The sequence below is a fragment of the Macrosteles quadrilineatus genome, unplaced genomic scaffold, assembly GCF_028750875.1.
Source record: "Macrosteles quadrilineatus isolate MER2022 unplaced genomic scaffold, UCM_ALF_1.0 Scaffold_4__1_contigs__length_99947679, whole genome shotgun sequence".
Taxonomy (NCBI): domain Eukaryota; kingdom Metazoa; phylum Arthropoda; class Insecta; order Hemiptera; family Cicadellidae; genus Macrosteles; species Macrosteles quadrilineatus.
The window spans coordinates 42,545,102-42,552,048 of record NW_026542597.1 but is presented as its reverse complement, the minus strand read 5'-3'; the positions used below and the strand labels follow the sequence as shown (position 1 = coordinate 42,552,048).

The following is a 6,947-nucleotide window of genomic DNA, read 5'->3' as shown; positions in this document are numbered from 1 at the left end:
AAACGTAATTTGTCACCCTGACTATTTTCTTACAACTACCGTTATTCGTATTCTTATTATGATCTAAACCAAACAACAACGGTTTACACAATTTTAAAACCTTGCAATTGCTTTCCATATGTATATAGCTTCCAGTTTGAATACCAGACGTATAAAGGATAACAATAGTAAAGAGTAGAAAAGTTATTTTTCTATATACTTAACACAATAAAGGTTTCTTTGTTACATTCTTTTGTTAGCCTTTCTACTCAACTGACTGTTACGATTGAGGTCCCATTCTATCTAGGCTCATGATCTAGCGAAATAACTTATTGTAACTAAAAAGGTAATTCCTTTAAGGCTATTTTCCCCAACCCTTAAGGCCTTTTTCCTTTAAGGCTTTAAGGTAATTTCCCCCAACGTTTTAGTTATTTTGATTTTAAAGATTCGGTGATGCTAATTAAATGTCTTTATAATGGTTCAGTAATGTGAACTGTAATTTAATAGCTAACCCTTCAATAGATTGTTTAACTCATGTCAGTCCGAATGTAAACTAGAGACAAAAGAATTGTGAAAATGGATTTTCATTAGGCTACATCTTACTAATATTATAAATCTGAAAGTTTGTGAGTTTGTGTGTGTGTGTGTTGCTCAATCACGCATAAACTACTGGACGGATTGGGCTGAAATTTGGCATGATGATAGCTCACATTCCCGATTAACATTAAAGCATATTCTTATCTCAAAAACCCTTTCGGGCTCCGCCCCAGTGGCTCTGTAGTTCCCCATGTCAATCTTATGATTTTTCATATTTAAAAGGAATTAATGAATCTTAACAGCTGTTTCAATTAAACAAGTTGGTTCTGTTCTATGATGTTCAATAGCATAAAAAGTTACAAGGATTACCAACAGGGTGCAGCACTATTATTTATTTTTTTATATATGACAACAGCTAATTTCCAACCAAAAGGTGAGTGAGCGTAGCGAACGAACTTCAACCTGGAGGCGAGTTAGCGTAGCGAACGAGCTAACCTGAAGGCAAGTGAGCGCAGCGAACGAGCTCCAACCTAAAGGTGAGTGAGCGTAGCGAACGAACTTCAACCAGGGCGTGAATGAGCCATGCGAATACTTATGAAGTTAAACGGCGCGAAGCCCGCGGGTACAGCTAGTTTTTTTATAATTTTGACCTGACTGTTATTAGTAACTCACTTTTTATGATAAACATCACTTTTCACCTACTGTCTTAAACAAACACAAAATTTTTAAAGTAATGGGTATTGAATCATTCGTTTTGCTCTGGATATGGCTTTATTTTGGAGCCCCTTTAAAACACTTAATTTGCTCACGGACCCTTCATTATTACTCTTATTATTATTCCTTTGTTTACAACATTTTTAATTTTTAATTTTAATACTGTCAAAATATGCAAAGTCACATTTATGCCTCTCTACTAGAAGATTTGAGGTAACGTTGTCCCGTAAAGGTGTTAACACTTTAACTACAGTAATTATAACACGTAGTCACATAGCTGTATTCATTAAGCGCGTGGAATGCACAGTTACGGGTGCCAATGGTGTATGTGACGTAGTGATGATGTCTTCGCAAGATAACTGTATGCTTACAATATAATAGTAGGGTGTTTTTCAACGCAATCCCAATAACAAATACCGTGGGGCATATTATAAGGTCAAAACAAGCTCATGTCGGTATCACAGTTTTCTTTACTTCATTTCAAGAGCTATTGGGAATTTATTTTAGACTAGCTGGCCCGACAGACGTCGTCCTGTCCTAATATGGGTTTATGTCAAATGCTCGTTCATTTTCAAGATAAGCACGTTCGCATAGCTCAATCTCGTTCGAGTTGAAGTTCGTTCGCTAAGCTTACTTCAGGTAAAATATGTCCCTACCTTTTTTGAACACCCTGTATATCACTTTAGTTTTCAGTTTTGCTACGATTAATTAAGTTGTAAAACCAATTTGTATTCGGCAAACCTCTCTTTATTTTTTATTTACTTAACAAAGATTTTTAAGCGGACGAGCAATCGGTATTGAACTCCTGCAATAAACCTCAACAACATAATCATGATATTTAACATCCGTTGACTAGCATTGTTGAGACACGTTAGTTACTGGGATCGTAGGAAGTCACAACAATGGGATCGCGGAATAACAAGCCCACACCACTCATTATATATTTCAATCGAAGTCTAACAGAGAGTACAGTTGTCATTTTTAAACGAGACAATTGGTTAATAATAATATAAGCAATATATTAAATTATTTGTGTGGCCTATGTTATTATTTTCGTTAACACGATAATACGATAATTTTGTTGTACTAAATTCCAAAATCTCAGCACTATAAGATCAAAACTAATCTGTTTAATTACTCAAGGAGGTATGTTCGCGATTATAAAGGCACAGTCAAGTGACAAAGGAGGGCAGGTCAGGGAGCAGTACCGTGACTGGTGCAGCTCCTATTGTGCCGAGGTGTCTGTCCGCTATCTCCGCGTCCCGCCACCTCCGAATTTCAGAGTGACCCCTATAATCCTCGGTTACTACATGCTTTAAGACTTTCCGTCCTTACCTAACCTAACCTAACTTAAAATAACCTAACCTAACCTAACCCACGGGTTAAATTTTCATTAAATCTTCCATCCACGGGGCTCTGCAGCCGTGGATGCAATGACAGCTACCAACGCAGGCAATGACGGTATTATAATGGCCACTCAAGAACTCGGAGGTGGCGCGACGGATTTGGGTTCGGAGGTGGCGGGACGCGGAGATAGCGGGAGCACACGGTCTGTGGACTGATACAGGTAATCAGTATCCTCAAGAAATTCTGTAATATTTTTGATTTTTTTCTGATAAACGGCCTTTAAATCCGTATATGTATCTAATAGAGGATTGCATGCTGAGCATTATCATAACTTTTTTCTTATTGACAAAAATAAGGTTCAAAAATATGCTACGTTCGTTCAAATGACATAATTTTAACAAAATCATCTAAAACACTCCTCATTATCGTAACCCATTTTTAAAGACTGGCCACACAGCTAATAAAGTAATACACATAAGTAAATAACAGTGATACACATGAACTGGCTGAAGTTGTGACTTCACTAAGGGCTAACAAGACCATTTACATAATTTTTCCGTATAGTAAAGTTATTAAGGGTTAAATCCATTCTTATAGCCTAATCACCTCTGCTAATTACACATATGGGACTACTTAAGTCAAACTAAGGAAGGATTTATACAATTGAAAAGTTATCTGCCTTTCTACCAAGAGCTTCGAACTGCTCTCTCTGGAACAAAATCACAATGTTTTTACCAAAATACTAGTCCTGTTCTTTCTCCTTTCACTTATAGTTATACCTTTAAACCAAATTAGCCAATTGAACAGTTTAGTATAGGATGAGGTAACATAAAAAACTTATTTTGTGACATAATGTTCTCTGATATATTTAAAAGCAATTCGTCTTAATGTTACAAAGATAAAGAGATTTAATTTTTTTTTAGCAAACATTTAAACATGACATCTGATTAGCTATCATGAATTTATCTCTTTCTTCAACAAACTGTTGAGAATCGGGTGAGTAGCAGGTCTTCTTCAATTTCGACTTGAATTATTTCTTTCGACGAAAACTATTACTATTTTACTTTGGTATAATACGTCTTTTTAACGTTTAGAGTGTAATGTTTAAAATAACAACACCATTTGGGAGTGAAATAAAACCCGGCTGACTCAATGGTCACGGTTTGCTGGAATCGTGAGGGTTGGAGTGCATGGATACTTTTATTAAGTGGTTGATACATGGAGGGAATAGTGGCTTGATGGGGTGTAGCATATAAGGGAGCTTTATTGGAAACATACGATATGACGTCACAGTCGCCTGATCTCAGTCAAGCCACAAATGCCAAACATATTGCAAACCCTTTGATAAGACAAATATAATGGTAAATAATTTATAAATAAAAAACTTTTTTAAAACAAAACGTTTTTAAACGCACTAAAAAGTAGAAAATAATTTATAAATATGCGGAGAGTATAAATACTTGTAAGATTTAAAACGAAAAACTTGGGGTGCATGCAATCGATAATTTACAAATACCTTCACCTATTGAACTAATATATTACTATCAATTGCATGCACCCCACGTTTTTCGTTTTAATTCTTACAAGTATTTATACTCTCCGCATATTTATAGATTATTTTCTACTTTTTAGTTTTTAATGTGTGTGGATCTATTTCAAGCATCTCTATCAGATTAAGTCAGAGGCATGTGGGAAATCTAATGTTAATTTGAGTTTCTTTTCATATATAATTATGTATTAGATTTAATGTATGGCCTACCTACTCACTATAAATATATCAATCTATTTAATTTATTGTTTACTTTATAGAATACTGAATAAATAACAATTGACATTATTAACAAACCCCTTTATATCTGCAATCAGATTTTTTATCTTTATTTTGTAATGTTTGTTTGTAAAGAATCTCTTGGGAGCATAACCTGCTCCTAACCTTCAAACTGTCAAATTTAAGTATTTACAGCTGACTTAAATTAGTTGATATATTTACATTCTTTCAAAATGTAAACATGAAAAATTTGGAAGCCCATGGGGCGTAGTCCAAGGGAAATATGAAAATTAAATGATATAATATTGCATTGTCATCCATTTGTGAGCTATGTTGCAAATTTCAAGTCTCTAGCTCATCAGGAACTTCGTTTAGAAGTGATATCAAAATTTGTAGGAAAGCGAGCTAAAAAAAAGAAGCCCATGGGGCGTAGCCCATGGAAAATATGAAAATTAAATGATATAGTATTGCATTGTCATCCATTTGTGAGCTATGTTTCAAATTTCAAATCTCTAGCTCATCGGGAAGTATCGAAATTTGCAAGAAAGCGAGTTAATAAAAACAAGCCCATGGGGCGTAGCCCAAGGGAAATATGAAAATTAAATGATATAATATTGCATTGTCTTCCATTTGTGAGCTATGTTTCAAGTTTCAAGTCTCTAGCTCATCGGGAAGTTAGTATAAAATTGATTGCAAAATTTGTACCGTACAAGAAAGCGAGCTAATAAAAACGTTTTAAAATGACAACATTATGGTAGTTCATAATATACACTACAGTTGGCCAGTGGTAACAGCTAGAACTTAATGTTTAGAATAGGAAATTTGCAATGTTTTTATGGGTTTTATTCGGTCTAGCTGCTGTACCCGTGCTTTGCAACGGGGAGAGCAAAAAATAAAAGTGCTGCACTCTGTTTAACATTGTAACTTTTTAATGCTATTGAACATCATAGTACCCAACTTATTGGTTTATTATTTGAAACAGCTGTCAAAATGTATAGATTCTTTTTAAATATGAATTCAGATAAGGTAAACATGGGAAATTCCAGAGCCACTGAGGCAGAGCTTCAAGGGAACGGGAATGGGACAGAAACCTTCCCGGGAGTGGATAGAACCATCGATCAATAAATCAGGTGACTACTGGGCGGGATCATCCATTCCCAATCTAGAGCAGCATTGAGCTATTTTGCTTACTGTTTACAGACATGGCATTGTGATAATTTTCATACAGTGGTAGGGAACATCTATTAAGGGCGCAAAGTACGTCATTGCCGGGAACTGTAAATGGCTGCAAGTAGCTTAGCTGAGTGCGGCCATGCATTCGAATGACTGTGCTCGTAATACACACAAGACTTTTCCTACCACCATTATTAACTCATAACAACGCACATATTTACTTTTTAGATGTAGTATAAGAACTGCACAAATTATAATAATTTGTCAAAATGATACATTTCGGTCATGTTTGGTTTTTAAGGTTATGTTGCGTTATTTTCTTACCAATTATTAACGCACTGGATCCACGGCTGTGATTGGTGTAGAGGAAACGACAACTGTGAAATCAGCTTATTTAGCGAGCGGGAATGATTCATTTCCGCTTTAGAGCGGCAATGCGCTATTTTGCGGTCTATTTACAGGTGTGGCAATCTGTGGCCATTTCTATGCAGTGGTTAGATAAATAATAAATGGCATCGATTCATATTGCTCCGAATCAATGCATAGGGTGCCCCACCGTTCCCCACCGTTCCCCACCGTCCCACCGTTTTCTCACAATACATCCTAGAAACCATAATCCTAGCAAAAAAATCCAATCCAACACTCCGGTCACATTATCACAATCACAACACCAGACACAAAAACAATATAAACCTGCCACAACACAGACTAAAAAAATTCAGCAACACCCCAACATACACAGGATCTAAATACATAAATCTTCTGCCAGAAAAAATTAAAAATATTTCAAATCATACCACATTTTTAAAGACACTAAAAAACTACCTTGTAAACAAACCATATTACTCAACAAAGGAATACTTACAAGAGCACACTTATACACACTTACACTGGGCTAGCTGAAAGGCTGCCAAGAAGATGAAGAAGGAGAAATTTTGACGACTCCCCGATCTGAGGATTGTGGCGAAGAAAGCAGAGGTAAAAGGTAAATACCCCCGCCGCAGCAAACCTGCAGACTAAGCGAATTTCCATTTGACTGATTGGATTTACAATGAAATGTTTACTTAAAAATATAACATTTATTCCCGATTTAAATAGAATTAGTTTAACAAGTACTTAGGTTTGCTGCATCAGGGAGGGTAAAACTGTTTTTTTTTTGTAAAATGTTAATAGTTAGTAAGAAATAAAAACATTTTCCAAATTTGATCAAAATATGTTCATAAACAAGCAAACTACAACAGTTTACTCATTCTCTATAAGAATAACATGGGAATTTTAAATTTAACATTTTTTGGAATTTTCTCCGTAACCATTAGGCGCATAATAACGCTTCAATATACTAAATTATTTGTTTTTTGAAGCTCTACAAAATGGTTTGGAAATAAATTGCTAAATTTTATGTTTTTTGGGTCAAAAATTGGAAAAACCT

At 35.3% G+C, this 6,947-nt stretch overlaps 1 protein-coding gene across 1 annotated transcript in view; it reads right to left on the bottom strand.

Annotated features, from left to right (window-relative positions):
• LOC128991335 (neurobeachin-like protein 1) overlaps positions 1–6,947 on the bottom strand; it is a 423,043-nt gene that overhangs the window by 408,687 nt on the left and 7,409 nt on the right. The window lies entirely within an intron of this gene.